Here is a 13780-nt window from a genome sequence, read left to right as displayed (position 1 = left end):
AGCCTCACGTGCACCAACTGTGTCGCCAAGTGTCCGAAGCCTGCAGAGGGCCCCAACTCTCAGGCGATCACACGGGGAAGCCACTGCACCTGTCCCTTTCACGACTGGGTGGAGAGTGGGGAAGGGCAGCAGGTGTGGCTTTGGAGGTCCTCTCCTAGCCCAGCCAGTGTGTGATGCTGGCACCTGGGCTTGGAGAGTGAGAGTTTTGGGACAGGGAGACCAAGGCCACCTCACTTGGGCAGGCAGGCCTGCTGGACATAGGCCTTCTGACTTAGTTTCAAAGCTGGACCCTGACCCTTGCTGGCCGCCTGACTTCAGTGATTTAATCTTTGAGTTCTTCTGTTTCATGGGGGTGGTGGTGCCTGCCTTGCAGGAGTTTTGGGAAGGGAAGTTAATGCAGGAGCTTAGCCCGGTGACTGGACCCTTGCCCAATGTAAGGAATGCCTGTGGGGCCGCCTGGCTCTGCCCCGAGAGTGGAGGGAGACGGTGCAGAGGGAACTTCAGGACTGGGATGAGCTGTGGATGCCCAGTGGCAAGTTGCAGCAGTGTGAGCAGGGGAGAAAGTGGTGCCTGCCGGAATGGGAGGAAGGGAGAACCGTGGGGGCTCCCCTCCCTCTCACGAGGCCTGGGATCTAACTGTGCCTTTAGATCAGGGCTTCTCAAGTGGGGCAGTTTTGCTCCTCAGGGGACATCCAGCCATGCCTGGAGACATTTTTGGTTGTCACAGCCAGGAGAGGGATATTACAGTCCTTTAATGTAGAGAGGCCAGGGATGCCCCCTATAACAAAGAATTACCCAGCCCACAACGTCGGTGGTACTGAGGCTGAGAAACCCTGCTTTCAGTGACTCATCCTCACTGGCTTATTACGAGGATGAAAGTGAAAATGCAGACAGCTTTTCCAACTGCAGCGTGCCCTTCCAGGCCCTCTCCTTCCCTCACCCGTTCCCAAGGGGCCGCCTCTGTCATCAAGGACCCTGGTCCAGGAGTCAGCAGCCCTAGAACTCCAGGAGTTCTCAGTGGAGGCTTCCCTTAGTTTCTAGCCTCCATGCCTTTTCATCCTTGGAAACCTCGTCCCGAGTAGGGCAGTGGTGTCTACACTGTGATGGGGCTGTGGTGTGGACCGAGTGGGAGCCTGGATGGGAAACATGCTTAGTCAGCTGTGATGTGCTGGCAAAGGGAGGCAGCTGGCCAATCCGCTTTCTAGTCCGGCACTGAATGATGGCCTTGGGGGCATTGCCCGGGAACCCCCGTCAGCCCTTGCGAGGCCGCAGGGCTGCCCTCCCTGGCCTGCTCCATCTTGCTTCTTGCCGTCTATTTCCTTGAACAGGCGGAGCTAGTCTCCATTTGGGGAAGATGGAATTTGCAGGGAAATGCAGGGCTATTATTTCTGTGCTGTGTGAGTGGGAGACAGAGCTGGTTGAGTGGCAGATTTCCTGGCAGGGGGAGAAACAGCTAAGTGTGCCAGCCCAGGCATCTCTAGAATCCTCTTGAGGTGAGTGGGCCAGGATTCCCCAGTGGCCACCTCGGGAAGTAGACGTTTATTCTGAACTCAGGACTAGCCCCAGGGAAAGATGGGCTTGCTGTCGGGGAAAGGCCCGCACCTATATATTGAAGCTCAGAGGACATTCTACTCGGCAAACTTTCACGGATGCCCGTTTTGTGGCAGGCACTGGCCCCGGGGATGTTGGGGGTTACAGAGATGGGTGAGGTTGAGGGGGTGTCCAGGCTGCCACACCTCTGAGGCAAGGCAGACTGTGCACGAGCGATGGAGAGGCACCGCGTGGCGTTAAGAGCCTGCTGCGAATATTAATGTCTGGAGGCTTCTTAGAAGAAGTGGGGGTTGAGCTGGGTTTTGAAGGAAGGTAGGGCGTCATGAGGCAAAAGGGAATGCGTTCTGAGCAGAGGCTCCACGTTGGAGAGTGCCAGGTGTTCTTAGGGAGGTCTGGGCGGTAGGTTTTCCCAAAAGTGCTGGGAAGAGAAGATTGGAGGGGGACATGGAGCCCCCCGGCCATGAAGCTCGTGGAGTAGCGGGGCATCTACGAACTAGGCTGATGAATTTCCACTTCTGTCTAAAGACACAGGGAACAGCGGGAGGGATGTGAGCAGGGCAGTGGCGTGCTCCGGTCACAGCACGGATATGGGTTATATAGAAAGAGGAAGTTGGAAGCGGTGTCATTGCAATAGTTCTAGAGAAGGAGGAATCAAGGCTTGAACCAGGCTGGGGGCAGTGGGAAGGGAAGATATGGGCGGGGAGATTTGGAGAGGCACGCAGCATGTCGGGCTTCACGTTTCTCCACCCTGGATATCTGGGTTGTGTGTGAGGATCGCAGTGACTGCCGTGGCCCACTCACCACACTGCTCTGCTCAAAGCCCAGCCTTTTCTTGGAGAATGACAAGCAGCAAGCATCAGGCAGCCTGCTGGGCCCAGAGAACAGGGTGGCACGGTGCCCACACCAGCCGGCACCAGCCACTCTGGCTGGTGGGGGGGCTCTCCTTCTGGAACCCATCAGCGTTGGCTTCTGGCCAGGCCCAAAGGAGGTGGAATACACCCTCTTCCTGCTCGTTTTCAGAGCTTTGGGAGGAGTAGGTATGGAGGACAGCAGCAGCGTGCTGGAGCCGGCTACTCGGGTTCGTGTCGGAGCTGGGGGAGTGACTGGCTGTGTAGCTGGGCGAGTGGCCTGGTCTCCCTGAACTCCGCTGTCTGCTGTTTGTAAAGTGAGCCCACAGGGTGGCTGTGAGAGTCCTGTACAGGTGTAATCATGCAGGTGTCAGGCTCTGAGCTCAATAAATGGCCGCTGTTTTTAATTGGCAAGAAGTGATGTTGGACTTGACTTGATGGGTGGGGAGAGACAAGACCTCGTTGCCTTTGAAGAGTCAAAGGCCTGGGAAGCAGTTAGAATGGTGAATTCTATCTTAGGCGTGTTGGCTTTAAGGGGCTGGAGAAAATCACAGGACATTCAGAAGAAATCTAGGTTCTTCTAATCATGTGGTTCACATAAACGACCCTTTCTATAATATCTATCTCAGAGTCAACTTTTCAAAACACCAGCCTCCCTGCAGGCCCAGTGTGGTATCGGGAGAGCGGGGTCATGGGTCAGTATGGCTAGCCCAGCCGCTGGCCTTGCTTGTGTCATTGGTGGCTCCCCCTGGTCCTCGGTGCCTCCCTCAGTGTTGGCCGGGCTGGCCTCTGCCCCGGGATCCAGTTGGGTGCCGGCCCAGCTCAGGCTCCAGAGAGGAAAGAGCCCTGGATCTGGGACCAGTGACCTGATGTGCATGCTGGCTCTGCCCCTTCCCTCTCGGTGTGGCCTGGACAGATGCGCAGGCTCCTTGTGGGCAGTGGGGGTAGTGAGGAGGGTTCCGGGAGATGAGACTCGTGAAAGCAGCAGCACGTGCCTGGCATACAGGGCCCCTGGCAGATGCTTGGTGAACAAGTGAGGGCAGGCAGGGCAGGGGGCAGAGAGGATTTGGGAGGCAGACCTGTGGAGGGGCCCAGGGCTCCGGAGGGGCGTGGGGAGTCAGGTGGACCTGGCTCTACTCCTGGCTCTGCCACTAACCAGAAGATTCTGAGTCAGGTGCCTGCGTTGGTCACATTCATGTGTGGCTGGTGGCGATGGGAGGTTGGCCTTGGGGGCCACTCTAATGCCTACCTCACAGCATAGCGATGGGTCTAGATTGGTACTCAGCACCAGGGCCTGCAGAGTGCTCAATAAACCTTCGTTCCTCCTCTAGTAAGTACAGTAAGTCCCTAGAGGGCAGTCCCCAAATGCCTTGATTACCCCAACTGTGGGGTACAGAGAGAAGGGGCGATTCTGGAGCCAGCGCCGTCTCTGCTTAGTTTTGTGTGTTCCTTTACTCTTTTGTCTCCTGAAATGTGACCCAGCCCCATGGAAACTGGTTGCAGACACCTAATGGCAGTGGGGTGCCAAGGGGTGGGGGAGCAGTTGGCTCCAGGTGCAGACAATGAGGGGCACATTGTCTGTAGAGATTGTAGAAAAAGAAATAAAACCAACAAAAAGTCGGTCTGCTTTTTGTGATCACCATGTACTGGCACTTCGAAACAAGGTCAGTGATAAAATACTCCTCCTCTCAGGGCAGATGCTCCTGGCTCCCCTTTGGTATTAGCTGCTGTCTGATGGTCCTCCAGTAAGGAGCCGGTGGCTGTAAATGTCAGGAAGGAGCTCATCGAGGGCTGGCAGAAGCAGCCAGAGATGATCTGGAGAATAAGCTCATTGATGATTGCAGTGGCAGCGTGGATTTGGGGTTCAGGAGACCGGAGGGGGAGGGTGCCACACTGTGAAGTGTGGGTGAGGCAAGAGAGTGGTGGTGACTGCTGTGGGCTCGGGCCGGGAGAGGCATCCTTTAGGCCTTTGGACATGGTCAGGAAGAGGGTGTACTTCATCTCCCTTGGGCCTGGCAGGAAGCCAGTGCTGATGGGTTCCAGAAGGAAAACCCCCCAGCCAGGGTGGCTGCTACCAGCTGGTATTGGCTGGTGTGGGTGGTGTGCCACCCTTCTCTTTGGGACCAGCAGGCTGCTTGCCATCTTCCAAAGGGGACTGAATGGCCTCTTGACAAGGGTAGGAAAAGAGCCAGGGCTGCCCTCTAGGCTTGGGGGCTAATAGGGGGTTGGGGAGGGCAGGATTCACATTTCTCTAGCCTGGACAACAAGCATATGTGTGCAGATCAAGATTAGCATGTTGAGGCTTTTACTACTATTATTTATTAAACAAGTTTCCTTACAGGGTTGTGGAAGGGCCCATGCAGAAAGATCTGTCTAGAGGAGGAGGCTCCATGTGTGTACACAGGAAGGAGGTGTGTCCTGGGGACTAGCTGGGGCACAGCCCTAGGGAAGTGTGTGTGTGTGTGTGTGTGTGTGTGTGCGTGTGTGTTTCGGGGGGTGGTCTGGTCATTTGGCCCCTTCCCTGACCGAACCCCTTGCAGGACCCCAAGCCATACAGCAATGCTGGGGTCCCTTGCAGAAGCAGACACCTTTGACTCCTGCTGCATCTGAAGCAGGCGTGCATTAGTCCAGGTGGCCTCAGTGGTCCTGTGCAGTGGGGCCCCTGCAGTGAGATGAGCAGGGTCTTCTCTTGCGTCTGGGGGTGTAGGAGTCACTCTTCCTGATCTGCTCCCACAGGCAGGTGTGTCTGGTTCCATTTGGAGCCAGTGAGCCCGCCGATGGTGGCTGCCTGGGGCCCCTGGGGCTGAGCAGCCAGGCTAAGCTTAGCCCACAGGCACTTCCCAGAAACCGGTGGCACCGTCAGAGTGTTGGCTGGATGCTGCGGAGTTGGCAGGATACAGTGCAGGAACAGCAAATAGGTTTTATCTTCATGTCAAGTTGAAATAATTGGTACCAGCTGCCAGGAGGGCTGTGTTGAGAAGGATTCTGAGGTGCTGAGCTCAGTGGGAAGAGTGCCCTGATGAACTCGTGAGGTGTATCCTGGGCAGGAGAGATGGAAGTGTGGCAAGGTGTTTGCCATCCCTGGTGGAGTGGAAAACATACAGAGAGCCTAGGTTGATCTTAGGCGAGTGGCCCCAGTTTTCTCTCTCTCTTTTTTTTTTTTTTTTTTTTGAGACAAGGTCTGGCTTTGTTACCCAGGCTGGACTGCAGTGGCACAATTTCAGTTCACTGAAGCCTCTACCTCCTGGGTTCAAGCCATCCTCCCATCTCAGCCTCCCAAGTAGCTGGGACTACAGGCGCCCACCACCACACCCAGCTAATTTTTGTGTTTTTAGTAGAGGCGGGGTTTCACTATGTGGGTCAGGCTGGTCTCGAACTCCTGACCTCATGTGATCTACCCACCTCGGCCTCCCAAAGTGCTGGGATTACAGGCGTGAACCACTGCAACAGACCACCCAGTTTCCTTATTTCTACAACGAGGGTAGAAATGTTGCCTTTTCAACCTGATGGGCGTATTGTGAGCACGGAGTAAGATAGCAGAGCCCTTTGTAAAATATAAAAAGCAATACAAATGCGGAGTGGGGGTTTTGTTGTTACTGAGTTTCCCAGGAACCTGGAGTGACTTCCCAGTAGTAAGGTCTGCCCCACCGAGGCCCATTCCATGGTCTGAGTGCCTGAGAGGCGTGGTTGACAGGACGTGTGACTGATGCGGTGCCCGGTACCCAGGCCTTTGCTACACTCTCGGCCGAGTGTCAGCCAGGTGTTTGGTCACATTTCCAGCTGTAAGTCACTTCTTTCTGTCACTGACTCTCTCCCTGGCTTAAGGTTTAGAGACTGTTTTTATGTCTAATGAAAGACGGACAGAAAATCTCTCTTTAGAACCTTTTCTCTTACTCTCCATTAAAGGTAGCAAAATTTGCTTTATAAAGTCTAAAAGCCTGACAAGAACACGTACTAATAATGCATGAATTATGCAAATCTGTGTAGTCACTTGATTTGCATAATGGAGGGGCTGGAGGAGGGTTGGGGAGGGGAAGGAGTGAGAGTGAGGGCGTCTGCCTAGATCTGTGTGTAATGGGGGACATTCATTTGCTCCCTCGGGAGGAGTCCCCTTCTGCAAGCCCCTGCTGGTCCCGAGGGTGCATTCTTTGCCTTCCCCTGCAGGTCCAGTGTCTGCCCTCGGTGGCCTGGCTGTGTGGCCGCCCCTCCCACTTTCAGGGCAGTCACCGAGGCAGGGGCACGGTGCCCTGTGCTGGCGTCTGGTGTGGAACTAGCTTCATTAAATCTCACAGCCGCCCCTCTATGTACAGACAGCCTTCCCTGAGCGTCCCCTGGGTAATTATTTCTCCAAACGTCTGTCTTGCTGAGGCACTGGACTTCGTTAAGTGCCGTCTGGAATTGTAACTATTGCCAAGTGTCTTTTTCTCGGGTTCTATGGGAAGCAAGGGTGAGAATGTCTCCCAGAGAGAACTTCCCGCCTGCCCCACCTGCTTTTTCTCTGGGCATTTCTCACCGTTGCTTTGAAAGGTTTCAGCCTCTGCTGTAAGGGGCCTCCTACATTTCCTTCCCTGCCTCCCTTCACACTTGCTGATCTTGGGACTTTAGATTTGATGAGGGGCTCACACCTGTAATCCCTGCACTTTGGGAGGCCGCGGTGGGAGAAATTGATTGAGGCCGGGAGTTTGAGACCAGCCTAGGCAACATAGCAAGACCCCATCTCTATTTAAAAAAAAAAAAAAAGATTTGACAATGGTTGAGGTTGGGCCTGAGGGTACTTGAGGCTTGAGCTCAGTGGGTGCTGCCTGGAAGCCTGGGGATCTGGGGACTCAGCCTGAAGGGGTGCTGGGAACCAGCTGTGGAGAGCCAGGCAGCTGGCTTTTTTGTCTAGAACCTGTATGGGGCAGCCTCTTGTTCTGGGGAGGGTAGCTGTTCTTCAGGGTGGATGGATGCAAGGAGTCAGCCCTGGTTGGGGGGTAGGAGGGGCAGGGACCATATAAACTGTCAAGGCTACAAAGAGGCTGGGGTTCTGCTTATTTCAACATACTTCTTCAGCACCCAGGCCTATGGGCTGGGGCTTGTGCAAGGTCCTAGGTGTCACAGACACATAAAGGCACTCAGAGCTCTCATTTATCAGGCTCCTATAAGTGTCAGGTCCTGCACTAAGCCACTTGTTTACATGTGTCATCTCATGTAATGTGTATGACAACTTTGTGTAAGGTCACTACTCTTACTGTTCCATTTTATAGATGAGTAAGTTGAGGTTTGGTCAACATGGCCAGGAGGTGGCAAAGGGAGGCTCTAAGTGAGGTCTTCGGACTCCAAAGCCCCTTCTCCAGATGATGATGCTTTGCTGCCTCTGTTGAGTCAAACTGGACTCTTCCCTTGAGGGCCTGATGGTAACAGCAGTGTAAACAGATGGTGGGCACAGCGTCGTGTAATATATGCAAGGGGAGAGGTTGGAGCCAGGCACAGAAGTAGCACCGAGCATTTGATTATGTCAGGGAGGGCTGGGGAAAGCTCACAGAGGAGGGGGGGTCCCTGAATGAGCCACAGGAGGGAAACCAGATTCTGTCTGGCTCTTGGGGAAGTGGCCAGGGAGGCTGCATGTCAGTGGGCTGCGGTGAGGGATAGGGCCTTTAAATCCCTGATGCCTAGAGTCCCCTTCTGCCCCACTTTTGGGGTGTGACCAGGTGATGTGGAGCTCAGGAGGTCATGGCTGGGACATGTAGGAAGGTCAAGTATGGGGTGCCCTGGGACCCTTCTCCTCGGCTCGTCTGCTCAGCAAGTGCACTGGCCTCCCTGTCTTGGCCAGACAGCTCTGAGAGCCGGGGCTCTGTGGGAGCCTGAACTGTGTGTGGATCCTGCCTGCCTGGGATGCGGCCACAGCTGTTCCCACATCCGGGCCTGCTCACCCCCAAAAAGGGTGCCGTCATGGGCACAGTGGAGGCCAGGGCGGGAGGACCCGCTGGACCATGTTGTCCCACCCCGTTGCAGTGCAGAGAGGGGACCTGAGCCCCAGAGACTGGAAGTGGTTTGCTGCAAGTCACACCGCCAGTAAGAAGTGGATCAGCCCCCAGGCTTCTGGGCTGGAGCACTCCAGGGGGTCTCCCTCACCCTTCACCCTGGGCTCTGCCCTCTCCAGGCTGTGTGCCATCCTCACCACCTCTGCCTTGCCCTCGCTCACCCACGTGGCTACGCTCTTGCTCACATTTCCCTCACACCTGGCTATCCTCTTAGACCAGGCCAAGGCTTTGTTCTAGAGAGAACTTAAATGGCATTGTCAGATGAGGAAGGGGCAGAACCTGCCAATCCCGTGACCTCCCGCCAGCCCCTCCGAGCACACTCACCCGCTCGCCCCAGCCCTGCCCAAGCCCTGCAGCTCTCATCTCATCCTTGCTCCTGCTAGCAAGCCAAGGTGCCTAGAGGTGCTCTCCTTCGGGGCTGGAGGTGTAGTAGGGAGACAGTACCTGGCAGATAGAGCTGAACAACTTTCTGCAGAAAGTTTGGAGGGGGGCGGTCCGTGATGGAATAACAAGTGTGAACCAGAAGCCTAACTCTATTGCTTAGGAGCTATGTGGCTTTAGGCAAGTGACTTAAATCTCCTTATTTTAAAAATTATTATTTTTTGAGATGGAGTCTCACTCTTTCACCCAGGCTGGAGTGCAATGGCGCAATCTCCGCTCACTACAACCTCTGCCACCCATGTTCAAGCGATTCTCCTGCCTCAGCCTCCCGAGTAGCTGGGATTACAGGCACCTGCCACCGCACCCGGCTAATTTTTGTAGTTTTTAGTAGAGACAGGGTTTCACCATGTTGGCCAGGCTGATCTCGAACTTCTGACCTCGTGATCCCCCTGCCTTGGCCTCCCAAAGTGTTGGGATTACAGGTGTGAGCCACCGCGCCTGCCCTCAATCTCCTTATTAATAAAACAGATGTGAATAGTGCCTTGCTCAGGGGTCCCCAGACTTGGCTACATTTTGGAATTCCTTGGGATCTTTAAAAAATGCCGATGCCTGGCTCCCAGCTTCTGACTTGATGCCACTGCTCTGAGGTGCAAGCTGGGTATAGGGATTTTAAAAAGCTCCCTGGGCAATACTAACGTGCAGCAAAGTTTGGGAACCACCATCCCAGGGTTTGTTGGGGTGAAAGGAAGAATGCAGGCGTATGGAGAGCACTCACTAAATGAGGTGATTATTTCAGTGTTCATCTCCCTGCCTCTCACTCCATTTAATGTGGGGCCTGTGGGACGGAGGCTTTTTTTTTTTTTTTTTTGGAAATGGAGTTTTGCTTTTGTTGCCCAGGCTGGAGTGCAATGATACAATCTTGGCTCACGGCAACCTCTGCCTCCTGGGTTCAAGTGATTCTCCTGCCTCAGCCTCCCAAGTAGCTGGGATTACAGGCATTAGCCACCATGCCCAGCTAATTTTGTATTTTTAGTAGAGACGGGGTTTCTCCATGTTGGTCAGGCTGGTCTCTAACTCCTGACCTCAGGTGATCCGCCTGCCTCGGCCTCCTAAAGAAATGGGATTACAGGCGTGAGCCACTGCACCCAGCCGAGGTTTTGATTTTTATACCACAGTGGGTTTGCCTTGAGTGCTGACCCTGAAGGGGCTGTTGGCTGCCTGTCTTTACCCAGAAAAATCCCCTCCCTCGTCCTCACCCTCTCTGCGGTCCTAGGGCAGGCCTTAGTGTTTCTGACAGGCCCCGAGGTCCTGATTACGCTGAGGGGGTGCTGGATCCCCCCGCTCCCCCGGGCTTGACCGCACAGGGCCAGGACTCCCACTGATCTCCACCTGGTTGGTGGCTTGGGGGATGGAAATGCTGGTTCCCACAAAGGCTTCTGGGAGACAGAGGCCTCAGATGCTGAGGTGCGGTGCTCACAGTCTGGATTCGGCGGCCTGACTTGGGGGGGTCCGGGGAGGGTGTTGGTGGGGGCAGAGGCATGGGAGGGGCTGCTGCTTTGAAGCTCTCAACTCTGTTCCTTGGTACTGTCTGAGGCCCTGCAAACATGAGCAGAGGCTGTGAGGGAAGACACATTTCCCCGGGTTCCTCAGCTGTCCTGACAGGAAGTCGTGCATCACTGGCTGACAGGAAGGAAATGGCTCTGCTGTTTGGAAAGGAATTGAGAATGCTGACGGGGACTGAGGGAAAAGGTGCCTGCGTGGAGGAGCTGTTTTGTCCCGTGATGGGGACTCTGTCTCCACAGGCAATTCTGCCTGTTTGTTTTCCTTTGAATGTCAAGGATTGGTTTTAGCTAATGAGGAGCAGTGACAGGAAAGAGCTGGGGCCTGTGAGACTTTGGGACATGGAAGTCTTCGCAGGAAGCCTGGCTCTGCTTCTCATCAGCATCTTTCTTTCCCAGCTCCCTGCTCCGGGGACTGTAAGCTGACAGAGGATTCTGTGATCTCACACGCCACTTTTCCCTCCATCCACCAACCATACCTTTGCAAATGTCTTTGATTTTTGTTTCTTTTTACCACCCCGAAAACACAGTGGATCTTTTAATAGCACAAGGCCTTTTGGATCTCCAACCAATCAGTCGCCGAATCCTATCCAAAGTGCACTTAGAATAGACACTTTTAATAAAATATATTGCTTTTAAGCCAGTGTAAACCTGTGAAATGTGTACATTTCTTTTAGAGCATCTCTACAAATTTTACAATATTGAAATCACCGCCTGGTGACCTTTTAGGAAATACTAGATAAATTGCAAGAGACAAATAGACAAACCAAATGGAGTTAAGTACAATTTCCAGTGCCTTTCCTGCTAGGTGCCCAGGCTGAGTCTTAGAAATCCCTGACTCCCTGTGCCCCCCCCACCCCCAGCTCTGTGACCTAGCCCCTGCCCTGCAGGCTTCTCTGCCCACCCTGCCCCTGGCAAGGAGCTAGTAGCTGGGGTGTCCTCAGAGAGCCATTTGTAGCTCTGAGAAGTAGCTCTGGTATTTGACTTCCAGCATCTTGTCCCGTCTGTCTCTGTGCTCGCTCCATCACTGAAAACACTTCCACCAGTGGCCGGGGCCCCCAGAAGGGCTCTTGGGGGTGGCCGAGGACTACTTTGGAAAGGCTCAGGTGCTCGGTGGCTGAGTCTGCCCCAGGTGAGTGGCAGAGAGTCCTCAGCCTTGTCGAGTGAGAGCTGAGGGGGGTCTGAGCCCAGCCACCCTCCTTATGCGCACTCTCTGTGCCTGCGCCAGCCCTTTGTCAGGCAGGTGTGGATCGTCCACCCTTCGTCAGGCAGGTGTGGATCATCCACTTTGTGAATTGCCAGTGGTATCTTTTCCAAACCCAGGTCATGTTCGTCCCTGCTCCTGTCCCACTGCATGGCAACCTTTCCTCCCTACCAGCTGGTGGTGCTCAGGGGATGTAAACCAGGTGTCACACCTTTGGAAGACAATTTGGAAGACAGATGGTCTCTATGGTCACGTTACTGAGAGCCCCCAGAGGGTCTCCTGGAGGCTCAGTGCTCCTTTGGGCTATGGGATCTGTTCCCCTTCTGGTGTGGGTACCCAGAGCCTTGGAGGGCGATGGGGGTGGAGGCGGCACCACTACACCCTGCTCCCTGAGGGCTGCGGACTGCGGGTCACTCGGTGGTGGGCACATGGTTATGCGCTCATTTCCTGGATCGGGGAACTCAGTCACCGGCTTGGCTGCTTTGCCATCACTGCACAGCGACCTGAGGTGTTATGTGGGTCCCTCGTATCTCCCATGGAGCTGTTTTTCCCAGGGAGTGACCTAACAGCCCTCCAACATGGGGAGGGATGGAGGGAGGGGCGGGGGAGAAAAGGCAGACGGGAGGTTAGAGATGTCTTAGCTGGCACTGGCCCTCCTGTAGGGAGAGCAGCTTCAGGCGGAACAAGGTGCTGTCAAAGCTGCCCGGGATTCATTCACTCCTTAATTTGGTAATTAATTCCACAAACATTAATGGGGTTTTTCTCACATTCCAGGCACTATGCGAGGTGCTGGGGGTGGGGGAGAAGCAGAAAGATGACAAAGACTTGGTTCCCACACTCAAAGAGCTCACAGCCTGGTGAGCAGATGCTCAACGCACTTAGAATTGTCTCCTGAAGAGGCCTGAAGGGACAGGGCGGAGGAAGCGCAGAGGCGGAGGCAGCTCTGGAGGGTGGGGTGGGAGAGAGCAGAGATAACGTGACCTGGGTTTGGAAAGGACACCACGGGCAAGCCACAGAGTGGATAATCCACACCTGCCTGACGAAGAGTGGATGATAATCCACACCTGCCTGATGAAGAGTGGACGACCTACACCTGCCTGACAAAGGGTGGCTGATAATCCACACCTGCCTGACGAAGGGTGGACGATCCACACCTGCCTGACCAAGGGCTGGCCCAGGCACCAAGAGTGCTCCCCAATGAGGGTCGCTGGGCTCAGACCCCTGCTCGGCTCTTGCTCTCAGGTGGCACATCCCTTGAGCCCCTCCAGCTGGCAGGGAGGTCGTTCCTGGCCCAGCATGTGCAAAGGTTGAGGGAAGCGAAAACTTAGTGCGTTTTGAAGGAGTGTGAATAACTCGGTGTGGCTGGACTTCATGGTGTGAGTATGAGATACGGGGCTGGAGAGGCAGGCGGGGGCAGATCCTGCCTTGCTTAGGGGATCTGCCTTTATCCCACAGGCTGTGGGGAGCACAGAAGGGATTTAAGGAGTAGGATGGCAGGATTTGTGTCTGAAATTACTTGCTATGGAGTTGACATTGTATAGGAGAAGGAGCCCCAGAGTCGGGGAGGGAGCTAGACTCTGGCTCTAGATTCTAGATCTGGGCCTAGCAGTGGGTGACTTTGGCCAAGGGGAGGCCTCTGCGTCCTGGCGGTAAGATGTGAAGACTCTAAGGTCTGTCTTGGTCCTGACATTCTCCACGTCTGTGCCCCCTTCCTGTTTGGCCCCCATGCCCTCTGTTCTGTACTTGTCCAACCACCTCTGGCCGCCTGACCCCTGTCATCTGGCTGTCCCCGCCGTGGTCAGCAGCTGGTGGCAGCTGGAGGGAGAGGGGTGAGTCCTCCAGGAAATGTGTACTCTGCCCTCATGGCTCACGGCCTGCCTGGCCTCTCCTCTTCCAGCCCTGCAGGAGCGCCTTCCTCCCCCTCTGACCTCAGCACACCTGGCTCCCCATAGCACATAGCCCTGGGCCCAGCTGTGCCTCTTCAGTGAGACAGTTCACCCCCTTGGACCAAAGCCCCCATCCAGCTGGCCCCCACGTGACAGGAGGCAGCTGCTTCGAGGTTGCCACCTGCTAGCCCGTGACATCTGTGAGGAGAGGTGTCTGCGTATTTGGCCAGTGCGAGCTTTTTCCTTTGCTCTGACCCGAGCTTTGACAGCTCCGTGTCGTCATCAGCAGTGTATGGCTGGGAGCCCTAGACTGGCTCTTCCTGACCTG

General features: G+C 55.1%; 1 protein-coding gene across 6 annotated transcripts in view; it reads left to right on the top strand.

The window, feature by feature from the left end:
* The window catches only part of KCNN3 (potassium calcium-activated channel subfamily N member 3), a 176836-nt gene that overhangs the window by 20022 nt on the left and 143034 nt on the right, over window positions 1-13780 (top strand). Inside the window, exon 1 of one of the 6 annotated variants that reach the window (XM_035280239.3) lies at window positions 1411-1493. The exons of the other annotated variants lie outside the window; for them this stretch is intronic. The gene's annotated coding sequence lies outside the window, so the exon portion shown is untranslated. Of the gene's footprint in view, window positions 1-1410; window positions 1494-13780 lie in introns of those variants that run through there. 6 annotated transcript variants of the gene reach the window in all.

The sequence above is a fragment of the Callithrix jacchus genome, chromosome 18 (genome assembly GCF_049354715.1).
Source record: "Callithrix jacchus isolate 240 chromosome 18, calJac240_pri, whole genome shotgun sequence".
Classification (NCBI taxonomy): domain Eukaryota; kingdom Metazoa; phylum Chordata; class Mammalia; order Primates; family Cebidae; genus Callithrix; species Callithrix jacchus.
Note: the sequence above shows the minus strand (reverse complement) of the source record. Positions and strands in the feature narration are given on the sequence as shown.